This window comes from Ascaphus truei, chromosome 1 (genome assembly GCF_040206685.1).
Source record: "Ascaphus truei isolate aAscTru1 chromosome 1, aAscTru1.hap1, whole genome shotgun sequence".
In the NCBI taxonomy this organism is placed as follows: domain Eukaryota; kingdom Metazoa; phylum Chordata; class Amphibia; order Anura; family Ascaphidae; genus Ascaphus; species Ascaphus truei.
The window spans coordinates 478250952-478263154 of NC_134483.1; the positions used below are offsets into that span (position 1 = coordinate 478250952).

General features: G+C 43.8%; 1 protein-coding gene across 8 annotated transcripts in view; it reads right to left on the reverse strand.

The window, feature by feature from the left end:
- Positions 1–12203, reverse strand: part of TBC1D1 (TBC1 domain family member 1) — a 224477-nt gene that overhangs the window by 22908 nt on the left and 189366 nt on the right. The gene's annotated exons all lie outside the window — the stretch shown is intronic.

Here is a 12203-nt window from a genome sequence, read left to right on the forward strand (position 1 = left end):
ATCATTGTATCCTCTTTTGTTCTGGTGGAATATGGTGTTATTTGTGCAACAACGCCTCTGGAGGAAATCTCATACTCTCGCAGACTTCCTTCACTACAAATTTATGCTATCCTGTTTCAACTCTGCCCTCTCGCAAGCTAAACAAGCCTACTTTTCTTCACTAATCAACATGCACAAGTCTAACCCACGCCGACTGTTCTCTGTCTTTGATACTCTACTCAAACCACCCTCCGCTGCCTCTCCTTCCTCCATCTCCGCTCAGGACTTTGCTGACTATTTTAAGGAAAAGGTGGAATCCATACGTCAGAACAACCCCTCTGTTTCTTCCTCCCATCCTACACCTCTTCCTAACTCTCCTCCTGCCTTCCTTGACTCTTTTTCCACTGTCTCAGAGGAGGATGTGACGCTGTTGATCGCCTCTTCTCCCTCTACGACTTGCCCTCTTGACCCCATTCCCTCCCATCTCCTAAAACCTCTTGCTCCTACTTTAATCCCTACGCTCACGCACATTTTTAACTCCTCCCTCTGCTCTGGAACCTTTCCATCCTCCTTCAAACATGCAACAGTCATACCATTACTCAAAAACAGCAAGCTGGCCCTACCTGTCTTTCTAACTATCGACCTGTCTCCCTCCTGTCTTTTGCCTCCAAACTCCTTGAACGTCTTGTATTCTCTCGTTTGCTCCATTTTCTCAACACCTATTCTCTCCTAGACCCTCTACAATCTGGCTTCCGCACTGCTCACTCCACGGAAACAGCCCTCACTAAAATAAATGACGACCTCCATGCTGCCAAAGACAGAGGTCATTACACTCTGCTCATATTACTCGACCTCTCTGCAGCATTTGACACCGTGGACCACCCTCTTCTCCTTCACATTCTCCATACTCTTGGCATTCGGAACAAAGCTCTATCCTGGATCTCATCCTACCTCTCCCATCGTACTTTCAGTGTCTCTTCTGCTAACACCTCCTCCTCTATTGATCTCTCTGTGGGGGTACCCCAGGGCTCTGTCCTGGGACCTCTTCTCTTTTCTCTGTATACACTCTCTCTAGGTGACCTAATAACATCTTTTGGGTTTAATTATCACCTCTATGCTGACGACACACACAAATATATTTCTCAACACCCGACCTTACACCTGCTGTACAAACCAAAGTTTCTGAATGTCTCTCTGCTATATCATCCTGGATGGCCCTCCGCCGCCTTAAACTCAACATGGCTAAAACAGAGCTCCTCATACTTCCTCCCAAACCTGGCCCTACTACCTCCTTCCACATTACTGTTGGAACTACGAACATTCACCCAGTAGCCCAAGCACGCTGCCTTGGGGTCACACTCGACTCCTCTCTCACATTCGCCCCTCATATTCAAAACATTTCTAAAACCTGTCGCTTTTTCCTCCGCAATATAACAAAGATACGCCCTTTCCTCTGTTGCTCGACTGCTAAAACTCTGACTCAGGCCCTCATTCTCTCCCGTCTTGACTACTGTAACCTCCTGCTGTCAGGCCTTCCTGCCTCTCACCTGTCTCCCCTACAATCTATCCTAAACGCTGCTGCCAGAATCACTCTACTCTTTCCGAGATCTGTCTCAGCATCTCCCCTCATGAAATCCCTCTCCTGGCTTCCGATCAAATCCCGCATCTCACACTCCATTCTTCTCCTCACTTTTAAAGCTTTACACTCTTCTGCCCCTCCTTACATCTCAGCCCTAATTTCTCGTTATGCACCATCCAGACTCTTGCGTTCTTCTCAAGGATGTCTTCTTTCTACCCCCTTTGTATCTAAAGCCCTCTCCCGCCTTAAACCTTTTTCACTGACTGCCCCACACCTCTGGAATGACCCTCCCCTCAGTACCCGACTAGCACCCTCTCTATCCACCTTTAAGACCTACCTTAAGACACACTTGCTTAAAGAAGCATATGAATAGCACTGTGGATATTCTGAACACATGATACATAAAGCTTGGCCCCCTGCAGATGCACTTACCAGAACTCCCTCCTACTGTCTCTGTACGTTCTCCCTACCTACCAATTAGACTGTAAGCTCCTCGGAGCAGGGACTCCTCTTCCTTAATGTCTAAAGCACTTATTCCCATGATCTGTTATTTATATTATCTGTTATTTATTTGATTACCACATGTATTACTACTGTGAAGCGCTATGTACATTAATGGCGCTATATAAATAAAGACATACAATACAATACAACAACAAGGAATCTCTGTGCTATTCTGCATTATAACAGGATATGTTGTGTTATCTGGGAGAGCAATGTCGCACGCTACACCAGTGTTTTTTTTTTTTTTTAACCTTTTATGATTAAGGAAGCCTATAATTATATTGTGAAATTCTGAGGAACCAACAACCCTCTCTAATAGCGTGTCTTAGATCAGATGCATTGTAAGGATCCCCAACCCTCTCTAATAGCGTGTCTTAGATCAGATGCATTGTAAGGAACCCCAACCCTCTCTAATAGCATGTCTGAGATCAGATGCATTGTAAGGAACCCGGACCCTCTCTAATAGCATGTCTGAGATCAGATGCATTGTAAGGAATCCCAACCCTCTCTATTAGCGTGTCTGAAATCAGATGCATTGTAAATTCTTCTTTATTTTGTACAATTTTCAAATGGCTTGAAAATTGTGGGTAACCATTTAGGTATGCAAGGGGAACCCAAGGGTTCCTAGGAAATCCTGTTGGAAAGCCCTGTGCTACACTGTACTGTACATGTAAGGCTGAGTCCATAGAAGGCACGTCCGTGCTGAGCCGTGCGGACGCTCCGCGCTGAGCCCCTGCATCCCCCATGAGGATGTCTTTAGAGGGGGCTCACGCGAGCGTCTGCAGGCGTGCTGAGGCGCTGGATTTTTCAGCCAACAGCCAAACTGTTTTTCAGAGCGCTGTCGGCTGAAAACATCCAATCAGCGCGGAGCAACGTCAACATCACGGCGTCGTGACGTCGGCGCCGTGATGTTGACGCGTCGCGGGCGATTGGCCCAGCGACGTCACTGCCCCGCCTCCCTCAGTCTCCCCCCGCTGGCTCGCCTGCATGGGCATGAAATCGCACAGATTTCAGCAGACGAGCCTCAGCGTCCGCGCGCCTCAGCCCTGCTACCCCCTCCATGGCCCAGCCTTACACAAAACCTCCAATTTGCCAGCAACAGACGTTTCTGTCAATATCAATATGCATTTTATAATTTCAGACAAAGCATTTTTACCAACGAACATCATGATTAAGTAGATCATTAAAAGGAATGCAAACACCAAACAAAAGTAATCATAATATACTTCATAGAGTGCTCTTAAGTGTTAATAGCCTGTATTTGCTATTTCTTTTAACATTTTTTTCAAATTTAAGCAGTTTTGTGCACATTGTGCACTCAGACAATAATAATGACAATAATAATAATAGCATGTTCTTGCATAGCGCTGCTAGTTTTATGTAGCACTTTACAGAGACATTTTGCAGGCACAGACCCTGCCCGTGGAGCTTACAATCTATGTTTTTGGTGCCTGAGGCACAGGGTGATAAAGTGACTTGTCACAAAGAGCCGACACCGGGAATTGAACCAGGTTCCCCCACAAGCTCAGTGCCAGTCAGTGTCTTTACTCACTGAGCCACTCCATCTCGCTAGACAAGATGTAAAATGATGAATACACCGCTTTGAAAAGCATGTTCCCCTAGTTTTAAACTCTCATGTAAAGTTACATAACCGCTGGTATGGGAAATGGCATACAGACTTAACTCCTAAAGTTTGTACAAGATTTGAGGTATTTAAATATTTCCCATCTTATATAGAGACCTTTGATAATGTCTGTTGAAGCTTTTCCATACAATTCCATAATATTGCATGGAATATAATTTAGAATACCGACAACATGCAACAAAGTTGTAAAGTACATATTCCAAAGTCTGTGTAAAATTCTAGGCAAGTTTAAAACCAGTATTGCAAAACAGTTTTTTCAATAGGCACAATTTATTGTACTATATCTGCACTTTATCTTTCCACCAAAGGGACAGCTTTGCCTTATAAAAAAAAAATGAAAACTTTGTTCCCTACAATGTATGTATGTAAAATATTACTGCTAGAATACGCGTCACTCCGAGACATCTTTTCTCTGCTGTTTTTCTTGCCAAGTTGTCCATGTACACCACAACACCTGACGTATATCGAGAGAGAGAGCGAGAGCGAGACACAGGGACAGAGATACACATACACACCGTTTTACGTACACCCACTTTACGTACACTCGCGAGAACGTACATATATTTTTAGTTGCATCATACCCCTGTGTACGTACACTCGCTTCGCGAGTACGGACACTAAGGATATGTCTCCCCGCTGCTTGACGGCGGCGCGCGCACCTCTCAACAATATCTCAACCTCCTTGCTTGTTGTCCCCTAAGGCGAAGCGGGAGTGCAGGGGCAACGGAGAGATCGGGCCGCCATCAAAACTGCATAATATGATTGATTGCCTTTCCAGCCACAAGTCTATGGTCACCATTTATTTAAAATCAGGATCAGCCCTGCTTCAAACGGAGCATGAAAGCAGCATGATAGACACCCAATGTTAGAATACTGTACAAAACCAAACTATTGCATTCATGACTCTCTGCCATCTCTGTCACAGCATCAGCAAGTGTGCAAGGCAGACAAGAAGAAAATATTTCTGCTGGCTCAACATACAAAACGCCCACTCCCATACTGAGCAGGCTGCCTGTCCTTCAATTATTAAACAAACAACATCAAGAGTTACAAAACCACACGTGTTACACCTGTGGTCAGAAACAAACACCCTCCAAAAACAGTGTGCGCCTTTTCTATGGTGAGCAAGTGACAAAATAAGAGATGCCAAACAAGACAATTCTTCTATTTTTAACTAAATAGAACCACGCCAGTTCCTCACTCCCCCACCATGTAAGGCTTGGTCCCAGCTGGCTACTGCAGTGCGCACTATGGCGGGCGCTGCGGGGACAAGAGCCGCCCCTCAATTGGGCTGGGCGCGCTGCGAGGGGCGGCCGCCGCGCAGCGCGGTGCGTTTTTCCTGCAGACAGGAAAATTGTTAGTACTAGCGACGGAGCGCTTGGTCACACCCCCTGGCGGTTCAGCCAATGAGGGCGAACCTGCCGGGTGATGTAATGGCCGTGCCCCGTCAAAACTCCCCACCCCCCCGGTCTTTTCCCCCTGCTGCTCACTGCAGACCAGGGAACTCGGCTGCACGCGCCGCCAGCCTGGCAGCCGCGCGTGCAGCGCAGGCAGTGGGGCCGTAGCCTTACCCACAGATCACAGGACTACAATGTGTGTCACAGTAGGTGTTGAAGATAATTTATCAGTGCTGTATTTACAGAGCGCATTCTCTTACAAAATACACTTGAAAGCTAAACTAGTAAATCCCATTGCTAAATGTCTACCTCCAGTGACCTCAGAGAGCATTTGTTTCCTTTCAGTACAAAATAGATCTGCTCAGTTCCCTATGCCAGGAAATAGAAAATACAATGGTGATAAAAATATTTAATATTCTGTTATTTATTCATTTACATAATTTTTCGTTCATCCATTTTGCATCTGCCTGCAGTAGTAAGAAAAATCATCTGACATTTAAGATTTTCTTTCAATAAAGCCTACTGTATTTATTTTGGTTACAAATGCGTTATTTCCATCAGTTATGCTGTATATGCAGTATATGACGTTTGCAGTACAGTACATGCATCGGTAAGTGGGGAAAAAAGGTACGGCTTCACTTTAAGTACATGTTCGCTTTACATACATGCTCCGGTCCCATTGCGTACATTAATGCGGGGTGTATATTTATATTTAGGGACTATTTAACACCTCAAGTCATAAATCGCACACTACACAGGGGGGGAGGGATGGGCTCTAGTCACATTCCAAGATGTACTTTTTTTGAGTAAGCCCCTTGCCTGCTTTATTCAATGTAACATCACCGGAAGAAGAATAAGTGTACCTCGAAAGCGCGCACAAATAAAACCATTTCCTTAGCCACAAAACGGTATAGTCTATTAGTTTTTGAGATAGATATATCTATCATTATCCCCTTGTCAATTCACTGCTGGATGAAGTCCTCAATAGTGATCTTAATTATTTCAACAAACAGACGCTCTCAAATATATATATATTTTAAAAATAATTCTCAACCTTCTTATACAGTATAGCAACATGGTTTGCAAAACTAAAACGCTGTGACTCATTTCCCTTCACTGTGCATTTTTTAGCATGTTTGTTGGGTGGGACAAGATTGGTGGGAAGGGGAACTGAATGGAGACATTGAAAGTTATTTTATTCCCATGCTTCATTCATGGAACTCCGTCATGGTTCTAATGGAGAACTCCTGGGTGTGTGAAGAATCAACATCACAGATGGCCTGAAGAAACACTAGTTATAACTTGTCAGCATCTCCAAAATATAATATTCACCCACCCAAACATGCTTCCTTTCCCAGGAAGTGGTATTTGGGATTGAATTATAATACAACATGCGTTTCAAAAGGTCTTCATACACAGCAGTGTGACAATATTTGTAACTTTGTAGCACATGACCTAACTTATTTGAAGTGTCACATTATGAACCCTATCTGAACTAGCTCCAAATCACAATATTATATATGAGAAAATTAGTAAATAATGTTTAGTTAAGGATACTCAAACATCTACTTAATGCCTTAAATACTGTAGCTTTAAAATGATCTGTGGGAGACATCATGAATGTCTAATAAGGCATAGTTGGTGCTAAAACAGATTTAATACTGGGAAAGCTGAATTGCACTATTCTTAGTTTTCGGGACACCACGGTTGCGAACGTACTTACAGGTGAGGTTACCGTGTTTAAATCTCCCTCCAAGGAAAACAAAATGGCTCCCAAATCTCATGCCAATACAAAGCTGCAACACCATTGGTTGTGGCTTCCTATTGGATGGCTATCTAAAGGCCCTTTAAAAAACAGGTAGTAATACAAGTAACTATCGGCAATCGTAGGGCCTATCATACCGACAATAGCTCTGGAGAAACACCTGGTTCCAACCCTGGAAAAAAAAAAGAAAAAAGAACAAGAAAGTGTATCAACTGTATAAGCCATGTAACAGGGTCCCCTGAGTCATAGTGGGTAAATGTAAAGTGTCAGCTCTGCAGCCCAATTATGGCATGTAACTGAATGTGTAATAAAGATATGTGGTTTTTTTTTACTTTCCCAGGAGTGCTGGCCAGCGGAGATGTGCAAGGCGTGAGTCTCAGGGGTGATATTAAGGTAAAATGTTGTCAGGGTGTGTTTGGGTAGAAGGGGGCCAATGTTGCGGGTACCCCAAAAATATGTACTCAGGAATCTCCCCAGATTCAAGAGGACATGAGGAACACAGACCACCAGACAAAATCCTCTCTAGAATGCAGTTTGCAGCTCACCACCAAATCCCCCTGCTTAAGCACAAACCATGGCAGGGAACTGAGTTACATTACAGATCCCGGGATATGCCCGAATCCCAGAACCCAGTGAGGGGTTCTGTACCTTTCTCACCAGATATAAAGGTGGAGAGAGCGGTAGGGGGTTACATTAAAATGTAAAGGGTCAGCTCTGCAGCCCACAGCTGGCTGCAAACCTGCAAATGTGTTAGAATTGTCTGTGTGTCTCCCACCAGGGATAAGGTGGCGAGGATCATATCATGTTTTAAATGTATGGGTTATTGTAACAATGTATTTCTGAATAAGGGGAAAATAAAATGGTTTTTAACAATCCCCAAGGGTTATATTTTTATTACAGTAAGGAAGTAATTTAGTATGGATAAAAATCAATTCGCATACGGAGATACTCCGCCTACCAACTTCAAAGGCCAGGAGATGAGGATGTTAACCATTGGGGTTACCAGGATATGGCCGTGTTAAACCTTTTGTTAGCAAAAAGAGATGAAGAGAATCTCAATAAGCATCCAGCAAATGGCAGACTTTCAAGCGCTGCGCCGTCAGGGGGGCTAGCATGACAAATGGGGAAAGATGGCATTTATCGCACATGCTCAGTTGCTATACTGAAGCTCTCTGCCAGGTTCTGTAGAGACTGGCAGAACTCTGCTATAAGTGGGATGATTGGTTCCCACGCAAAAGATTGGCTGCACATGATACAGATAGGCTTTTGGTGTTTTTAAAAAGTCTGGTGCAGCCAGTCAGGAGTTGGTTCCATCATGTAACAAGATTCATCTGAGCTACCACGTGCGGTGCAAAGATCCTAACACCGTAACTAAGGATTACACCCTGCTTCAAAAATTCATTAGAACTAAGGATTGGAGAATGAATCCTGCAAGGACAGAACGAAAATATTCCTTTCGGTGGAGAAACAGGGGCTGCAAGCGGCACCCCTAGCCAAGGACGGTTACACGGCTTTTTGTGCAGCAACCCCGTTTATGGGAATTGATGCCTAGAGACTTGATTTCTGTGGATTTCGTTCCAGAGGACATTTTATTTCGTTTTGCCCCATTCCAGTAAGTGTTTATACAAGTTATTTTGTAAATCAAGCTGTGTGTGTGTATCGTGTAAATAAATCGCAATTTATTTTATCTCGTGCTTTGTTCAAAGGATCCGGGTTATTTTTCTGTAAAAAGCACTGGTCTCCCGTGACAATGGCCCTCCGCCGACTTAAACTTAACTTGTAAAAAACAGAGCTCCTAATATCTACTCCCAAACCTTGCCCTATTACCTCCTTCTATATTACTATTGGAAGTACTATCATACACCCAGTATCACAAGCACGCTGCCTAGGAGTCACACTCGACTCCTCTCTCACATTCAAAAGGTAGTTAAAACCTGTAGATTTTTTCTTCCGCAATATTACAAAGATACGCCCTTTCCTCTGTTGCTCGACTGCTAAAACTCTGACTCGGGACCTCATTCCCTCCCATCTCGATTATTGTAACCTCCTGCTGTCCGGCCTTCCTGCCTCTCACATGTCTTCCCTACAATCTATCCTAAACACTGCTGCCAGAATCACTCTACTCTTTCCTAAATCTGTCTCCGCGTCTCCCCGTCTCCCCTACTGAAATCCCTCTCCTGGCTTCCTATCAAATCCTGTATCACACACTTAATTCACCTTCTTACTTTTAAAGCGTTACAGTCTTCTGCTCCTCCTTACATCTCAGCCCTAATTTCTCGCTACACACCATCCCGACTGCTCAAGGATGTTTTCTCTCAACCCCTTTAGTTTCTAAAGCCCTCTATGCTTAAACCTTTCTCACTGACTGCCCCACACCCCTGGAATGCCCTTCCCCTCAATATCCGACTAGCACCCTCTCTATCCACTTTTAAGACCCATCTTAAAACACACCTGCTTAACGAAGCATATGAGCAGCTCCGTGGCTGATACTTTACACCTCATACATAAACCTTGGTCCCTTGCAGACGCACTTACCAGAACACCCTCCTACTGTCTCTGTACCTTCTTCCTACCTACCAATTAGAATGTAAGCTCTTCGGAGCAGAAACTCCTTTTCCTAAATGTTACTTTTATGTCTGAAGCATTTCTTCCCATTATGTGTTATTTGTATTACTTGTTATTTATATGATGGTCACGTGTATTGCTGCTGTGAAATACTACAGTATGTACATTAATGGCACTATATAAATAAAGACATACATACAAATGATGAGGATATCGTGATGACCTCTATTCTAAAGAATAACGTTTAGATATTTGGACTTATTACAATTAGACAAATACAATAAGGCCAAACACTTGTGGTTTAGGAGGTGGCCAGGGACATATATCCATTTGTCACCCAAACTTAGGAGCATGTCGGTATTCTTACGTTCAGTAAACTTGGCTGAATCTATTGATCTGACTCGCGTATCTCTAAATATTAGGGAAACTAAGTTTTGAGTGTTTTATATATTTAGTCAGATTTTAAACGTCCACAAAGCAGCTGATTTACGACAGGGGTGGGTTTTATGTGTGCTTCAATGCAGAAGGCCTGGGCATAAAGATTGGTATGATTCATACCAAAACAAACTCCTTGTTGAATTCTCACTTTCTATTCAGAGTTCTCATCTTTTCTACGCCAGTGACCTCTCTGGGAAAAACCTATGACGTGGTAAAGTATAGGAATTTCTACTTATGTTTTTTCCTTTAATGATAAGAAACTGTTCTGCATTTATTATTGTTACTGTATGTTCTTGTAATAATCTTTTTTCTGTAATCTAAGCACTGCCATGTTGGATTGGTGTATACGCACATGCGGAGGCTCGCGCATGCACAGAGAGTGTGTGGTGGCCATTGAAGTGTTGCGCATACGCAGTGGTGTGAGCGCACTTGGCGGGCCATAGGCATAGGTTCCGTGGGGACTACAAGCCCCATAGTGCTTAGGGACAAGAGTTACACATGACGCCAGGGAGCCAATCACGCGGCTAGGTCTCCTGCAGGAGGAGATACTTTTTTGAGCGCTAGAAGAGGAAGTGGCAGTCGGTGTTTGGACAGGACAGGGGTAAGAGGTATGTGAGCAGGGGTCTGTGACCCTCTGTTCTAAGCAAGATTCCCCCTAGGCCCAGACTCCATCATTTAGGTTGTGGTTGCTACAGGGACAGGTCCTTAGGTATGACCCTGCCTCACTAGCTAGTAAATAGATCAGGGACACAGCTGCAAGCTGCGCACACCTGATAAGCTGATCTGGGACCAGATGATTCCTGCTGACAAAGACTGTCGTCATCAAGGTGGGACACTCCAGCGGGATACCATCCCACGTGGAGGCGGACCGTCGCGGAGGCTATCGTTGGATCGGCGGATCCCTTGTCCGTTCAGTCGGCGCGCCACGGTGCTGGAGTACCCGGCAGGTACCTTACATAAAGTGCACCAACTATACTACACTCCATTTAGTGGGCAGGGCGGTCACACACATTGGGTTTGGGACCTTGTGGGACTGGGATTCTCTGGACACGGTGTGGGTTACACGGTGGTGGGATACAGCCGTGTGAGGCGTGTGGGTAGTTGTATCTTTAGTCACATAGGCCTTTACTGTAACATGTCTTATACTCACTCTATATTAACTCTTTCTATTTTACATTGTGTGTGTTCATTGTTTGGGTTCTGTAAGGAGCTCCTCCCACTACTTTGGGAGGCGCTGCACCAAGGTTGTAAGTATATCACCCCAGGCTCCCCGTGGCGGTGGCTTAGGCCACTGTGAGCCAACAGGTAAAGGGCAGCACCAGTAACCATCTTCTTTAGGGGGAAACAGGGCTACATATATGTATACAATGATCATATTCCCTCTTAGACATTTCTTTTTTTCTAATGTAAACAAATCTAATTTAGGTAGCCTTTCCTCATAAGTCAGATTTTCCATCCCCTTTATTAATTTGGTGGCTCTTCTCTGCACTTTTTCTAGTTCCAATGTCTTTTACGGAGTGGTGCCCAAAATTGTACTCCATATTCAAGGTGTGGTCTTACTAATGCTTTATAGAGGGGCATAATTATACTTCCTTTTCTTCCATTCCCAAGATAAGATCTTATTTGCCTTTGCAGCTACTGCATGACATTGGGAACTATTGCGAAGCCTGTCTACAAGCACTCCTAAATCCTTCTCCATTAAGGTTTCTCCTAAAAATTTTCCCCATTTAATTTGTAAATTGCCTGTTTATTCTTGTTTCCCAACTGCATAACCTTACATTTATCTGTATTAAACTTCATTTGCCTTTTACCTGCCCACGTTTCCAGATTCTCCAAGTCCTTCTGGAGAGAAATTACATCCTGCTCTGATTCTACTACCGTACACAATTTAGTATCAGTAAAGATGGAGACTTTGCTTTTTATGCCAACCTCAAGGTCATTAATAAACAAGTAAAAAGCAGGGGGCCTAGTACCAATTCTTGAGGTACTTCACTCAGAACTTTAGCAACCTGAAAATGTTCCATTTTATCTCTAATTTATTTGCGTACGTGAGGCTTCAGCAAAGGCATTTTGACTATTGCTTTGATTGAAAGTTTTTTTCATTCCATACATCCATTCCTCTCTACTTGCATTTGTGATTGACGAATGCAAGGGTACTTTTTCGCTCTTTTTTCCTTACTTCCTTACTTCCTTACTTCTAATATTTTCCTTACTTCTAATATTTGCCCTTTAGTTGAGCACAGGTCTTCACATTTTTTGAGTATTACTAAGGCTGAAGAAGGATTAGTTTTGTAGTCTGTATTTTGCACATTGTTACAAGGATCTCCAAAT